A 15,407-nucleotide genomic window follows, 5' to 3' on the forward strand; every position below is an offset into this window, starting at 1 on the left:
CTCCAATCTCTGTGTCTGTGTTTCTAGTCTCATCTCCTTCGGGATAACCGCCTCCAACCAGCCCTAACTGGTTTCTTCCGAAACTTGTTGAGGTATGTGGAGTGCAGAGGTCATGTGGTACAGAGGGTAGCAGCGGAGGCTGTGTGATTAAGTGACTGCGATTCCAGTTCTGGCTCTGCCCCTTTCTGGCTGTGCCCTGGGCAGGTGACTGCACGGCGCTTTCCTCAGTTCCTTCAGTCATGAAGGGAGGATCAGAGCAGTCCTTTCCTCAGTGGGTGGTTAACTGAAATAACCTGTGCAAGGCACTTTGCACAGAACCCAGCATGGTGAGTATTCAGTGAAGTACTACTGACCGGAGTAGTTAGAAACGAGAAAGATAAAAGTGACCAGCGATCCTCTCCACACAGCACGGGAGACAACCAGAGGGGTGGAGGGTGGGAAGCCACGCCCCTCAGAGTGGATCAGGGCCCTTGTCTTCCATCTCATAGCACCCATGCACACCCATCCCAGGGTGTGGTACTCTCAGCACACTTTTCTTTCCCGATCTTTCTGTCCAGCTAGACTGTGAGCTCCTTATGGAAAGGGCCTGTGTTTTATTCAGCCCATGGAAGGAAAGAAGAGCTGTCATGGATGGAGCGGGGGAAGGGGGTATGCACTTGAATTTAGCTCCAGAGAGTAAAAGTCAACAGGGTGGTCGCTATGGGGAGGGAGGACCCCAAGAAAAGCATCTTCAGCAAGCCTGCCCTCGTGTCCTAAGACTCGAGTGTCTTTTCCCTCTTGGCCTTGCTTGAGAGGGACCCCTGAGGACAAGTGTCAGATTTGGAACCTTCAGAAGGGCTGGGCTCTGTTCTCAGCCAGAACTTCCCCCACTCCCTTCCCCTCCCAGCTCCCTCCATTGTGCTGTTTATTTACCTATCTCCCCTCCTAGATTCTAGACTCTCTTAAGAGCTCTTAAGATAATGTTCCTCCCTCCTTGTAACGGTGTGATAAATAAAAATGAAACAAAAATAAGTACAAGAAAACAGGACGTGCTGGTACAGAATTCAATGTAAGGAAAAGCTTGCCAACTGCTAACGCTTTCAAGAGGGGAAAGGTCACCTCCCCTGCATTGGAGGTTTGCAAACAGGAGCTGCAACCACCTCTTGGGACAGCAGAGGTGAAATCGGTGGGCACTGGAGGACTTTTCTGGGCTCTTCCAAGCAAAAACTTCTGGGTACCAGGGTGACAATTTTTTCTTTGACATTGCGCTCCCTTATGTCTGCATAGAGAAGGGGACAAAAGCCTGGAAGCAGCCGACCCAAGTCAGAGGGTTTCCAGCCTTCCGGTCACTGGACAGTGCCCTGCTTGAACCTGGCTGACCCACTTCCGGGATGCACTCCTAAGGCCAGCTCCACAGAAACGCCAGGTATGCAATCTCTTAATTGGGTACTTGGCAGAGGTGGAGGACAATTCATTGGCTCCACTGCCCGAGCCTACATGTAGGCAGGCAAGGTTAGAAAGAGGCCCTGGCCAGAGCAAAGGGTGCCAATTTCCACTTGGCAGGGTGGCAGGCATTTCAGAGAGGATTACAGAGCAATTCTAACCAGCTGTCACAAGGGCTGAGTATTGTTCTAATCAGCTGCCCCTGTGTGAACCCTCCTCTCCAGCCAGGCCAGTCTCCCCATCCCCTGAACACAAAGTGCTTCCTTCTGCCCCCCTCCCACGGTGTACACACAGTGCATCCCTGAGATGCATGCACTACACCCTGCTGACAGCCCACCCCCTTTTCCCCAGCCTCCAAGGCCTAAGCCCTGTCTTCTTTCTCTTCTCTTTCTGAAACTTCGACAGACCCCCCAGACGGGTGGGGGGGGGGGGGTCTCAGCAATTCTAGAACCGCCTACTGGCTATTAGACTAATAACAACTGCCATTTATGAAGCTATTACTGTGTGCCAGGAACATGGAAGATACTTTGTATAACGGGTGCTAATTCTCAAAACAATGCTGCAAGGAAGGAAGGTGTTCCTGCTTTAAAGATGAGGAAACTGAGACTTTTACACTATTCGCTAAGCTAGTGCCGGAGGGCTGCTAGGCTCCAAATCTCATATGCTTTCCATGCAACATTTAAATGCAATTTTTTTCCTGACATTGGGAAACAGCCTGTTTTCCTTGAAACCATTGACTTTAACTTACAATTCTATGTCCCCCAAAGTATTTGTCATCAGATATGAGCAAAGCTCCTTCCCATAAAATTTGTGCCTGATCTATTTCAAATTGGATTTTTGTTACTTGCCACCAAGAGTCCTAGAAAATACAGTTTGGGAATTTATTTCTCACTGTACCATCACAGCTATTTGAGTGACAGTGGGCCTCAAAAAGGTCACCTGCAGCAGGTAATCAGGTGAAACCCTGGGCATCCTCATACATAGGGACTAGCGGTGACTACGTGTCTGCACATTTCCAACTACAGGCATTTGAATGATATGGGGAACTACATGACATTTTCCCAAAAGCTTTTAGATAAGGTGTCAAGATGTATATTTAAAAAGCACATTGCATAAGAACTCCCAGGGTAGCCGGACAATCAGAGAAAATGACTTTAGTGCCATTCCAACTGTGAGCCATCCAATGTCCCTCTGGCTCCTCCCTCCCCCCCCCCCCAGCAGCCCCACCCCTGTGCTTTCTCCAGACAGAGCTGTTGAGCACTTTAGTGAAGAATCTTGGAGTGTTGCTTCTGCGATGCTCATGAACTGCCCACCTGGGTGCTTGACACGCAGTGGGGCCAATCAGAGCACGTACTGGCATGATGTAAAGGTCTTGGAGCATCTCGCGCAAAGAGCATTGACCCCAAGGCCTGCAGAGGCCTGGGAGGAGTGCAGAAACATGAACAACAGCCATGCAAGCTCAGGGCTGACAGATGGCTGACTCCAGCTTCCGTGTTGGGGAGACCAAGGAGAGAATGGGGGAGCCTAAGGGTGGACAGCCCAAGAGTTTTGTCCAACACAGGACAGCTGTGGCCCTGTCTGCCCAGCTGTCAGCAGGTGTGATATTGTGATTTAGAATAAGAAATATGTATTTGGTCTTCATCTCTTTCTGGCACAGACTCCTAAAGCTCCTGGCATTTCCAAAGGAAGGAGAGGATAAAAGTCTTTTGTTATGTGAGTGAGATGACTTGTGGAAAACACCTCAGGATGGAGGCTGGTTGCCAGGAGAACCTATCTTGTGACTAGAGAGTTGGAACTTCCTGTACCCCCCACTCCAGGGAAGAGAGAGGGGCTGGAGGTTGAATCCGTCACCATTGGCCAATGATTTCATCAAGCCTGACTATGCAATGAAGCCTCCCTTAAAACGCCAAAGGACAGGATTCAGAGAGCTTCTGGTTGGTGACCGCCTGGAGGTGCTGGGAGAATGGCTCCTGGAGAGGGCATGGAAGTGCCGTGCCCTTTCCCCACACCCTGCCCTGGGCATCTCCTCCATCTGGCTGTTCCTTACAGCATGTTATAATAAAGCGGTCATCTAGCAAGTAAAATGTTTTTCCTGAGTTCTGCGAGCCTCTTAGGAAATTAATCAAAACCAAGGAGTGGGTAGTGGGAAGCTGGGGTTCACAGGCAGTTGGTCAGAAGTACAAGTGACAACCTGGGCTTGCAATTAGCATCTGAAGTCCAGGAAGGGGGTCTTTGGAACCTCCAGTCTGTATTTAGTCAGTCAGAAGCACAGGGGACAACCTGGGCTTGCGACTGGTGTCTGAGGTAGGGGGCCGAGGGGACAGTCTTGTAGCACGGAGCCCTTAACCTGTGGGATCTGACACTCTCTGGATAGATAGGTGTCAGAATGGAGTTGAACTGGACACCCAGTTAGTGTCCAGATAATTGCTTCTCGGTGGTGTGGGGATACACACCGGGCACCGGGGATCGTCTGATGAGACCTTTGCAAGGTCACGGGGAGGCCACGCCTTTGCCAGTGTCCCTGCAAGTCACTGCCATGTTCACCCCACTAACCCGCGACTCTTCAATGATTCCTGATTGCTTCTTGGACTCATGTCCGATATTCTGGGCAGAGCATAATGTTCTTTCCCTTCCACTGTGCTTCCGCCAAGGTCATTCTGGGAGCTTGCGATTTTGACTCATTCACTCACCTACTTTTCCTGAGCACTCACTGCACAGGGCACGACATTCAACCTTGGGGACAGGAGTCAAGTCAGACCCAGCCTCTGCTGGAGAAGCTGTGATGGTCCATTTTACGTGTCAAGTTGGCTTGACCATGGTGCCTAGATATTTGGTCAAACACCAGTCTAGGTATTTTTTAAATGTGACTAACATTTAAATCAGTGGGCTTTGAGTAAAGTAGATGACCATCTACAGTGTGGGTTGGCCTTGTCCAGTCTGTTGAAGGCTTTCAGAGAAAAGACTGAGGTCCCTGGAGGGAGAGAAAACTCTGCTTCTGGACCACCTTTGCACCCAAACTGCAACATGAGTTCTTCCCTCGTCCCCAGCTGGCCAGCCTGTCCTGCAGATTTTGGACTTGCCAGCTCACACCATCACATGAGTCAATTTCTTAAAATACCTCTCTCTCTCTCTCTCTCTCTCTCTCTCTCTCTCTCTCTCTCTCACACACACACACACACACCCTATTGGTTCTGTTTCTGTAGAGAACCGTGACTAACACAGGAACTCTTACTCTCATGGGAAATACACTGGCTTTCATACAACTTCCTCTCATCATACTAAACTCACATTTGATGTGAGGGCACAGGAAAATGAGGGGAAGGGTCATTTCTCCTCAGACTCATAAGCAACATTTGGTGTATTTGTGCTATATGCATTTTTTTGGGAAAAAAGCATCAACAGATTTTGAAACCCCCTCACTCGCCCAGAAAAAAAAAAAAGAAACAGAAACAAAACAAAAAAAACTCAAGGACCATTCAATGTCCTGGTCTTGAACTGCCCTGACATTCTGTAATTCAGGGGAACATGAAGCATTTCTGTGGTTTGTTTTGCCTCATCAACCAGGGGCCTAGAAAGCCTTTGGTGCTCATTCCAAATCACCAGAGACCAATGGAAAGTGTCCTAAATCTAGAATTTGACAGTTGTGGGTTCAAACTCTGTCTCTGCCATTTACAAACTCAATGACTTAACCTCTCTGGGCCTTGATTTCCTCATCTGTAAAATGGAAAAATACCATTATCTCAGAGAGAAGAGTCACTGATGAGCACAGGGCCACCCACAGCGGCTCCGAAAACTTCCAGCTACTTATTGATTCATCCAGATGCACTCAGCTCCTGAGTAGTCCCATCCTCAACGTGCAGGACCTCAGCGTGAGCCAACCAGCGTCAAGCTGCTTTCTTTTCAGTCTTGGACACCTTCACCTGCTGACTGGGTTTGCACCAAGCCACAAGGAAAGAAACAATGCACCTACTCCTATAAACCCAAACTACTAGGATGGGACAAATGCGTTTCCCTCGTAGAGGCAGCCTTGCTTTTCTCAGCTGCCAGTTGGGGATAATTATACCCCCCTCAAAGAACTGTCACAATGCCAGGATTCAAGTGCTTTACAAAATGCTTGGGTCTCTCCTTCCTCAACTCCAGAAGGTAGAAAAGCATGGAGGCCTGGACTCTGCCTCTGGAGCCAGAGAGAGAGGCCTTGCGGTTCTGCCTGATGGCATCCTGGTCCTCGGGCTCCAGTTTGCCCCGTATCAAACAAAGTTGCCAAAACTGGGCAAGGATTTACTGAGATGTGTCATGCAAGGCTCAGGCTGCCTGTCTACCAGGGACTGCAGGCAAGGAGGGTTATTATCATTATCGTGTATTATTAGGACCCTCACTTTTGCAGGGGAAGGTGACTAACCCCTCTGCCTAACCTCTTTTGAGCTGGCATTCGATCACCATCCACCAAAATGTACTTATCACTTTACAGTTTGGGTCACTGAGCCGAGCAAGCAGTTAGGACCTGAGGTGGGACCTGAGGTTAGAGAGGTGACACCTCTTGCCCAGTGGGGCATGGCTAGGAAGCAGCGGAAGTCGACCACTCCCAATTGTTACTGCGTCATCTTACTGACCGCATGAGGGTCCGACGGTTGATACAGCAGCCAAGAGCTTCTTGGTCGGGGGGGTCACAGAGCAGGAGAAAGCCTGGGAATTTGATCCCTAATTAAGTCCTGTTGACGTTGGCCCTCCCTGTCCCGGCAAAATCAGCTGCCAGCAGCGTTCTTGCCCTTGGGTGGTCATCAGGAATTCTGACTTCTAATTTGGGCTGATTACTTTGGACAAGATGCCCAGTCTCTCTATTCTCATCTTCCCACTTATAAGTCTGGGATAATAATAGCTTCCTCTCTTTGGGAAACATTTCAATGGCTTTTTTTTTTTTTTCTCCTTCTGAACAGGGTTACATCATTTATTCCCCTTAATTTGCTTTGTTTGGGTAGGCAGGAAATTATTTGCAGCCAGCAGACAGTAATCACTAATCACACTGACAATTTGTAATAAATGAACTGCCAAATGTATATTTCGGGACTAGATCTCCATTTCCTGAAACATTCTCCTGGGAGGGGCTTTGCGCTGAGGTTCAGGCGCCACATGGCTGTGATTAGAGGTTGGACTAGAAGAGAAAGAGCACCTGACTGACAGAGCCTCAGGTGAGGCTGAAAGACCCTGTTGAAGTCTCCAACTCTTCAACCATAAAATGAGGACATTGAACTAAAAGACCTGGGTCCTCTTCTTGGGTAATGCTGCTCTGACTCTACCTATGAGAATCATTTATAAAAATAGTTCTCCACCCTGGTCCCGCCCAACCTCTGCCCTTCCCCAGCCACACCCACCCTCCAGACAGCTCCCAACATAAATCTAACCATGTCACTCTCGGGGTGAAACGCCTCTGATAGCAGAGGAACAGACATGAAAATCATGATAAAATATGCAGTCATTGAAAATGATGCATAAATTGAAAACGAAAATAAAATGTAAAAAGAATTAAAAAAATAATTTATAAAGAGGAGCTTTCAAGAACACGGGGAAATGAAGAGCTTACATTGGGTGAGAAAGGCAGGATATAAAATTATGCAATAACACCTCAATAATTAAAACACGTGTAAGACAAAGATGAGAAGGAAACATTGCAAGATGTGAACGGTGGTTAATTCACTCAGCCGACTACATGCCAGAGCTGGGGCTCCAACCCAGGTCCCTGGGTGGTGAGATGGTGGGCGAGTTGTTAGAGAAACAGCATGTGATAATAAAGGTCGAGTACTTTGAAGAGTTCAAAGACAAAAGAGTATTGGAATTGTGATGTGGGCAGAGAGAACCTATTTAGAGAAGTCATCACTTATCTGCCATGTACTTTACAACGGATTATAATCGAATAAAGGTAGTTAATGTGTTTTTTTCATCATTTGCTTTATTGCTTTCCTTCAGCACAATTTCTACACACATTAAGAAGGCATGTTTTGTTCATCCTTCAGACTCATCCTCCAAATACCTGTGAAAGCTATGCAATAAATCTTTGGTACCTTAAGCAGTGAAAATTTTTATTTATCCCATTACATCATCATTAGTGGTCCTAGATTATTAAATAGCTAAATGACTTGATAGTTCAGACAAAAATCATGTCCTTTTCCTCTGGGCTGGCCCATTGCCTTTGAAATTAAACTCTCTTTAAAAAACATAGGGCATTTATCCTGGTCTTAGTATTTGAGGCATCCCAAGATGCTCCCGTGTGCCAAACCTAACCATCCCCTCTTTCACTGGTCACCCAGGGTTTTCTGGACACGACCCTAATTGTCACACTCCCTGAGGGCAGACAGGTCCCTGGGGCTGAGGCTCACTTCATGGATGAGAGGAGGTAATAGGAGCTAGATACGTATGGACCCAAGAGGTAGGAGAAAATCACTGGATGTATTATTTTCTTAAATAAAGGGGTCTGCTATAAACAAAAACTACCCTGTTTCATGAGATGCTGAGGTGCAAGCCCTTGACTCCAGGAAAATAATTCCACCTAAATGATCGAGGGGGAACTAGTCACTCGAGTTAACTGGTACCACAGGGGGCAACTCTCTCAAAATAGAAAAACAAAAAACGGATTATATATATGTGTGTGTGTGTATATATATATATATATATATATATATATATATATACACACATACACATACACATACACATACATACATACATACATACATACATACATATATATATATATATATATATATATATATATATATATATATGGCAAGACATCAGACAGTATTTTCATAGAAATGGCATTGTGTTTGGATTTGGGATGCCAGAATTCAAATCCCAAGCTGCTGGATTTCCTCTGTGGGTCTTTTACAAGTTCCCAAGCCACCTTAAGTTCATTATTGCCAACCAAAAAAAAAAAAAATGCGACTAACAGATATAGCACATAACTGGTGCTCCAGAAAATGTGAGTGGAATACCAAATTAAACACAGAAGGAAAAACAAAATCAATAGCCCTTCTTTGATAGACAGATCTTTCAGATATAGGACTCATAAGAGCACCGTGTTACGTGTCATAGACTATTAGTGCTGAGAGGGAACTCAAAGCTCACAAGTCTAGAACCTGGAGGTTCCACAGACACACAGCCTTCAAAGGTGAGATGGATGTCCGTAGTCTCTGCCTTCCCACTACCCACTGCCCCATCTCTTGGTAACAATATCCTAATTTGCTTTTGGGAAACCACCCCCATTCCACTCTCCACACAGTTCAGGTAGGGCCAGCCCACTCCATGTTACAGTGACAGACACATGGCCAATCCAGTGTCCATCCCACCACCTGTGGGATGGCATCAGGCCTGGGCTGGACTTTTAACAGACCCGCGAGGGCTGTGCTCTTTATGTTGGGGTTGCTGGACTGGTGGAATGTCAGCCTGCATTGATGGACATGTTTGCAATCACTTGGGGAGACCCTTCCTGGAAAGAAAGCCGACCACTCAGAGAGCAGAGGCAAGAGACAAAAAGAGAGAGGCTCCTGATGGTATCCTTGGGGCTCCTGGCTCCAGCCAGGCTGCAAGCTGTTGCTCCCTCCGAACCTGTGAAGACCGTGAGCTATAGCATTGCCATGGTGTGTGCCAATCTGCGCTGATTTGTGACCACAAAAGAGTCCTGACCAATATAACAGACTTCACGAGTTCCTTGAAAAAGTATGTACATTTTGTGTAAATATGCATAGGCATACTTTCCCAGTGAGAGGCTCAGCATTATTAATGGGTTCCTGGACTAAAAACATTAAAACTGACCATTCTGATGCAATGCTCACATTTTACAGATGAGAAAACCAAGACCGAAGACCCAAGGGAGTACCATGCCTCCGGTCACACAGCAAGTTGGTGCTGGAGGTCAGTGACAGGACGTGAGCATGGGTTGACCCACAAGCTGGACCTGGGCAGCTGGAGGCTCCTCACCCACCACCCACCCCGTCCTTGGAATGTGCATACCACTTGCCTTCCCCACACCAAAAGCTCCCCAAGGACACAACCTTGAGACAGTAAGGTGTTGCTGAGACCAGCTGGATGGCAGACGTGACTAAACCCCATTAAGGCCTCGCTATATAAACGTCTAAGATCCTGGTGAGCAAGTGTGGAGATCTACCCACCTTGTGGCTGCCCAAGACAAGCCTTGCAAGTAAGTTCCCTTGCTTTTTAAAGCTGCCACCTACCCATCTGGAGTGACCTGCCTGTCTACAGTCTCTCCTTACCCTCTGCTACAGGGCCAATTTGCCAACCAACAGCTGATGACAGAACATGAACCAGAATGCAGTCCTACGCCTCATCCTAACCCTACGTCGCCCTCCTCACCAGTGGAGCCCACCTCTGGCCACTCAGAATCACCAGGGAGCTGCAGGCTCTCCCCTAGACCAAGTCAGTCAGAATGTCGAGGGGTGAAGATTGCAGCACTGATAGTGTAAAAAGATCCCTGGAGGATTCTAATGTGCAATTAGGACGAGTACCCCTGCCTTCCAGCATGAAAACAATGATGGAGAAACACACACAATCCAATCCGTCCAATATTTATCAATAAACATTAAATAAACACCTGACTAACATAAAATTGAGTATCTTACTCCACCCAGGCACTGTGCTAGGTGTTGAGGTGCAAAACTGAAAAAGACATAGGACCTGCTCTGAAAAGCACTTCACCTCTTGTGTAAAAGAAAGTTAAAAACCATTTAAAAAAAGCGTTACTTTTCATCCGCAGAAGAATAGAATTCTTGGCAGCTCTGCGTTCAAACTCTCAGCCACCTAACTCCCTCTTGGTCTTTCAAATTCAGTAAACATTTCCTTTAGAAGATACAGTTGAGTGTTTGCATCTGTTTGAACAGTCCTATTTAGGGAATGTATGGCATTTGAGTGTATTTACAAAAATTCTCTTCAAGGGTAGTTTTTGTGTGATTGAAGTTAAATTGCTGTCAGCATAAAATAGACTGCTATATCAACAAGATGCTTTCTGTACGCCTCATGGTAACCACAAAGCAAAAATCTACAGTAGATTCACAAAAGATACCAATAAAGAGAAGGGAATCAAAGCATACCACTACGGGAAATCATCAATTCACAAAGGAAGGCAGCAACAGAGGAAGACAGGACAAGGGAAGTAGCAAACAATTAATAAGATGGCATTAGGAAGTCCTTATCTATCGATAATTACTCTGAATGTAAATAAATTGAATTCTTCAATCAAAGGACACAGCATGTCTGGATGGATTAAAAAACCAAGACCCAACTCTATTCTGCCTGCAAGAGACTCACTTCAGCTTTAGGATACAGACAGGCTCAAAGTGAAGGGATGGAAGAAGATACTGGGTGCAAGTAGAAATCAAAACAGAGCAGGGATAGCTATTTTTGTATCATAAAATACAGACTTTAAGCTGTAAATACAAAATTTCAGACTTTAAGCTGAAAACAGTGACATAACAAGAGACAAAAAAGGTCATATAATGATAAAGGGGTCAATTCATCATGAAGCTATAACAAAATATGTATGTCAAATGAACACATTGTGTATTTTAAACTTACACAATATTATATGTCAGTTATATCTCAATAAAGCTGGAAAACACTTATTTTTTTAATTCCCTTTAATGAATGTAGTCTATAGATGAGCTTATCTCCTTCCCATATTTTTCCTAGCGACTCCTGCTCACTTTCACTACATTTTCTTTTTTACACCATCTTCTGTGCGTTGTCCCAGCCTCCCTCCACTCCCTTCCCATCCCATTAGTGGCCGCCATATTGGACAGTGCCTATGCAGAAAGTTCCACTGCACAACTGACTGTGGAGGAAGCCAGAGGACAACAGTGAGAGGAGTGGTCTGTCTCAGGGTCCGGCAGGGCTCCACCAGCCCTGGGGTGGGGGGAAAGAAGCAGGAAAGAGAGACGGGAAAACCAGTCTACACCCTTCAACACACAGTGAACCTTCCTGGTAATGAAGCCCAGCCTAATGGGTGCTTCAGGCTCTGACCGATAATTGCATATCACCCCCCAAGGTAAAACAGATCAGGGATATAGGAGCAAAAGATCCTGCCTGCTTTCACGGTAGGCATATGAGACCCCTATTAAACAAACAAACAAACAAAACTCACTTTTTTTTTTTTTTTTTTTTGGTAAGGAGTGATTCATAGCCTGGAGTAAGTAAGTCCATTTACTATCCACAATAAGTATGGGATCTCAGAGAAGGACTGATTGCCCCAGGTAGGGTCAGGTGCCCACCCCTGGATCACTCATTCTAATGGAGGTTGTACAAATACGGCAGCCAAGGGGGTGGCGGTGTGATTGGAGCATGACGGCCCCAATGGATGTTCCACTACTGCAGGCACTGGCGGGATAGCCTTCATTTCACTCCTCACTTTGTTTAGCCAACCTTGGCTTGCTCGTTCCTGGTCTCTGAGACTTTCAAGAACAAGGATCCTATTTCCTCCACTGTGCCCAGCACAGAGTCTGTCTCACAGTTTCCTTTTTTTTCTCAATAAATATTTAACTGGATGATAGATGTCATTTATTGAGCCCTACCATGGACCAGGGACAAGGCTATGGGTGCCACATGCATTACCTTATTTAAGCATTACAGCAACCTTAGGTGATAGGTTTTATTCACCATGTTTTTCAGATGAAGCAACTGAGTCTCATCAAGGTCAAGTAATTTGTTCAAGGTTACACAACCAGTGAGTGCTAGATGTGGAATTCAAACTCCCATCGACATGACTTTTCATGATGCTAAATATTTAAAAATGAATGAGTGAATGCTACTGTAATTGATTTGCTTAAATACCAAAAACGACTCACAAAACAATTATTTAAAATTGAATTCTACTAAAAAGCCGATACGTAGGAGGCCTCAATTCAAGATGACTTCTGAGTGCTACAGTTGATGTGTTTTCCGTGAAGACAAAGCCATATTCACACCCTATTGAAGGAGCAAATATGTGGGCTGGCACTATGTTAACCACAGCTGAATAACATTCTAAATGGAGACAATAAAACTATGAACACAGTTGGCCTTTTCTACTTGGCACAGCCAGACTAATCTTAGGCCTTTACCTATCTTCATTACACTGTTGACCTCTGAATGTCAACGACTTACAGTCTATAGGTGACATACAATTAGCATCCAGGGTGCCCTGTAACTTATGTTTCTTTGCTGGAGCCAAGAACTAAAGAGTAAAAGGTAAATCTACCTTCCTTAATTCTTTTTGTTCTAATTCAAATACGTTTGGGTTTTTTGCATCCTCCCCATACACTCCAACAAGTGGTCTACACTCGGGCCTGCTCACTAGGTACTAGAACAGGTCTGGCACTTTCCTTCTTCATATCCTTACTTGTGCTGCTCTAGCAGTGCCACTGCTTCCTCACCCCACCTAGGACTCTTTAGCCCTATGCTTCCTTCAAGGACCACTGACACCCATACAAAGTGAATAGGAGTAGTTTAAAGATTTCTCTGCTGGCACTGCCGTACGTGATGTTTAGTATTTGACATAGAAGTGTCAAGGTGCTGCAAAATGGGAGCTTCACTTTGTATCAGTTGGACTTTGTATCAGTCAGTTTTTGCTGTGTAACAAATAACAAAAATCTCAGTGTCATATAACAGTAAACTGATACATCCACAAGACAGCTGAAGTTTCATTGATCAAAGTTGAGCTCCTTTAGTTGGAGCTCCAAGTGTAAGTTGGATCCAGGTGTGTGACTTGGTGGAGGAGCTTCCCAAGGCATGTTATTCTCGTGGCAAAAAGCAGTGGCACTAGAGAGCAAGCCCAACCACGCAAGCAGATTTGAAGGTTCTGAACATAGCACATCTGCTAACATTCTATTGGCTAAAGCTAATCACATGGCCAAGGCCAAAGTCAGGGAGTGGGGACAGTTCTTTCCTCTCATGGGGGCAGCGGGAAGGGAGTGAATATTTGCTGAACAATAAATAATCTCTACAGACTCTAACACATATTTAAAATGCCCCTCCTTTTGCTAACCCGAGAATGCAACCCAACTAAAGAGGCAGAAAACACGTTTAGAGCAGACAAATGGCAGAGAACTAGAGCAGTGCGGCATCACTCACAGCCTCTCCCTGGGTAATGAGTAAAGTACATGGAGCACTCTGGAGAGCATGTGGGAAGGTGGCAAAGGCTTCTCAGCAAGAATGTGTTACGGGCAGGAAGGTAGAGGGAATCCCACTCTGGTGTCGTCACACACAGCTGATGGGAGCGTGAACTGATGGCAACATCTGGTAGGGAAAGTTGTCAACGCATATCACAGTTTGTAAATGTACATGGCCTTTGATCCAGCAGTCCCATTGCTAAACAAATGCTCTATGGATAGAATCTCATAAGGATACACAGATTATACTCATTTGTTTGTTACAGGGAAAGAAGGGAGGGAGGGAGGGAGGGAGGGAGGGAGGGAGGGAGGGAGGGAGGGAGGGAGGAAAAAAATTGAGTATGCATCTCTAAAGGCCTGATTAAGTGAATTATGGTAGATCCATATGACATATTATGAGGCTGTTAAAAATAAGTTAAATCTATACATGCTAATTCTTTCATTAAAAACAAAAACCATTTATTGTGTGTCCACCATGTGCCAAATCCTGTTGTTGGCACTGGAGACGTAGCAGAACGTGAGACATGTATGGTCTCTCTTCTCAAGGAGAAAGAGTAGTGGAAGAGCATTGACAAGCCAACAAATCAATAAGATAACCGCAGGAAGTGATAAATGCTATGTGAAGATACAACACGGCGATGTGCTAAAGGGAGCCAGGAGAGGGACCACCTTCGATGGGTGTCTATGGAAGGCATCGCTGAGGAAGCGACGGTAGAGCTGAGTCCTGAACGACAAGAAGGAGCCAACTCCTTCCTGAAGAACATCAAGATATAGGGGAAGAACATTCTTGGAAGACAACACAGCAAGGTTTGTGAGGTAGGAATGAGCTCGGCTTATTCAAGGGAAGGACCAAATGCGAGTGTGGATGGAGCTGAGTCAGTGGGGGAATCAGCAGAACAAAATGAGGATGGAGAAATGCCAGAGACCCGTGTCTCTTCTGTTCCACATCTTATACTTGTGTCCTCGGTTTCTCCATCTGTAAAATGGAGCTGCTCATCACTGACAGCTTTCATCTCCAGGATCTCTGCAAGAAGTCTGTGCAACAGGCTGACAGGCATTATAATCCCCCACTTTACAAGTGAAGAAACAGAGACTTGGAATGTTTAGTGACTTGGCCCCAAATCACACATCCTGATTCAGCAGAATCAAGACTCAAACTCAATGCTTTTTCCACCACACCATAAACTCTTCCACCTCATTTGTGAATTTCAATAATAGCAACCCTAATTCTGAAGCGAGTCTTTATAACCCAGCTCTTCTTAAGAGGGATTTAACCCCCATGATGTGGATAAATTGAGTTTTTCAGCCTGCAGCTTAAGGCCACCATGGGTTTTATTTTCAATATAATTTGTTGCTTACATATTTCTCTCTCCTACCAAAATGTGAGCAGTCAACATGGCGGCACTGTTCAGGGTGCAGAACTTCGGTAGGCAGAGAAGTTAGGGGTGGGATATATGGTGAGGGACACAAGGGGTGCCCACTCTCCACATCTAAGGTCACGCAGCTTGGGAACTGCGGGAGCAGGATTTGACTGGTATCTATCCAAGTGAAAAGTGTGTGCTCTTTCCAATAATTGGGACAGTGCGTAGGAAGGACCAAGCAGAGCCCCTGACACGTGGCAACAGCTTAACGAACTTTAGCTGCTGTTATTGTATCACAGACTGTGTTGTTAGAAGGGTCTCTCCCTGATCATCCGGTCTAATGGAAAAGAATCCACCTGAAGAGCCACTGGATCAAACAGATGAACTTGTGGGAATTCCAGGGGATTCCCGTGCCATGGAACCTCCCTGTACGCTTCACACGGAAGCCTGGCAGTCTCGCTCTGCTTCTCAGAAC

At 45.8% G+C, this 15,407-nt stretch overlaps 1 protein-coding gene and 1 long non-coding RNA gene across 4 annotated transcripts in view; one reads left to right on the forward strand and one right to left on the reverse strand.

Moving 5' to 3' along the window:
* Positions 1-15,407, reverse strand: part of LOC148757826 (uncharacterized) — a 279,544-nt gene that overhangs the window by 252,061 nt on the left and 12,076 nt on the right. The window lies entirely within an intron of this gene.
* LOC109443631 (uncharacterized) lies at positions 171-11,051 on the forward strand. Of its 2 annotated transcripts, none has more exons than XR_012490644.2 (3): positions 171-326; positions 1,267-1,405; positions 9,258-11,051. It is a non-coding gene; the product is annotated as an uncharacterized LOC109443631 (long non-coding RNA). The 2 variants fall into 2 exon arrangements; XR_002136727.3 differs by lacking the exon at positions 9,258-11,051 and adding an exon at positions 3,080-3,494.

Source organism: Rhinolophus sinicus, chromosome 6 (genome assembly GCF_057876585.1).
Source record: "Rhinolophus sinicus isolate RSI-liver-muscle chromosome 6, RSI-T2T, whole genome shotgun sequence".
In the NCBI taxonomy this organism is placed as follows: Eukaryota; Metazoa; Chordata; class Mammalia; order Chiroptera; family Rhinolophidae; genus Rhinolophus; species Rhinolophus sinicus.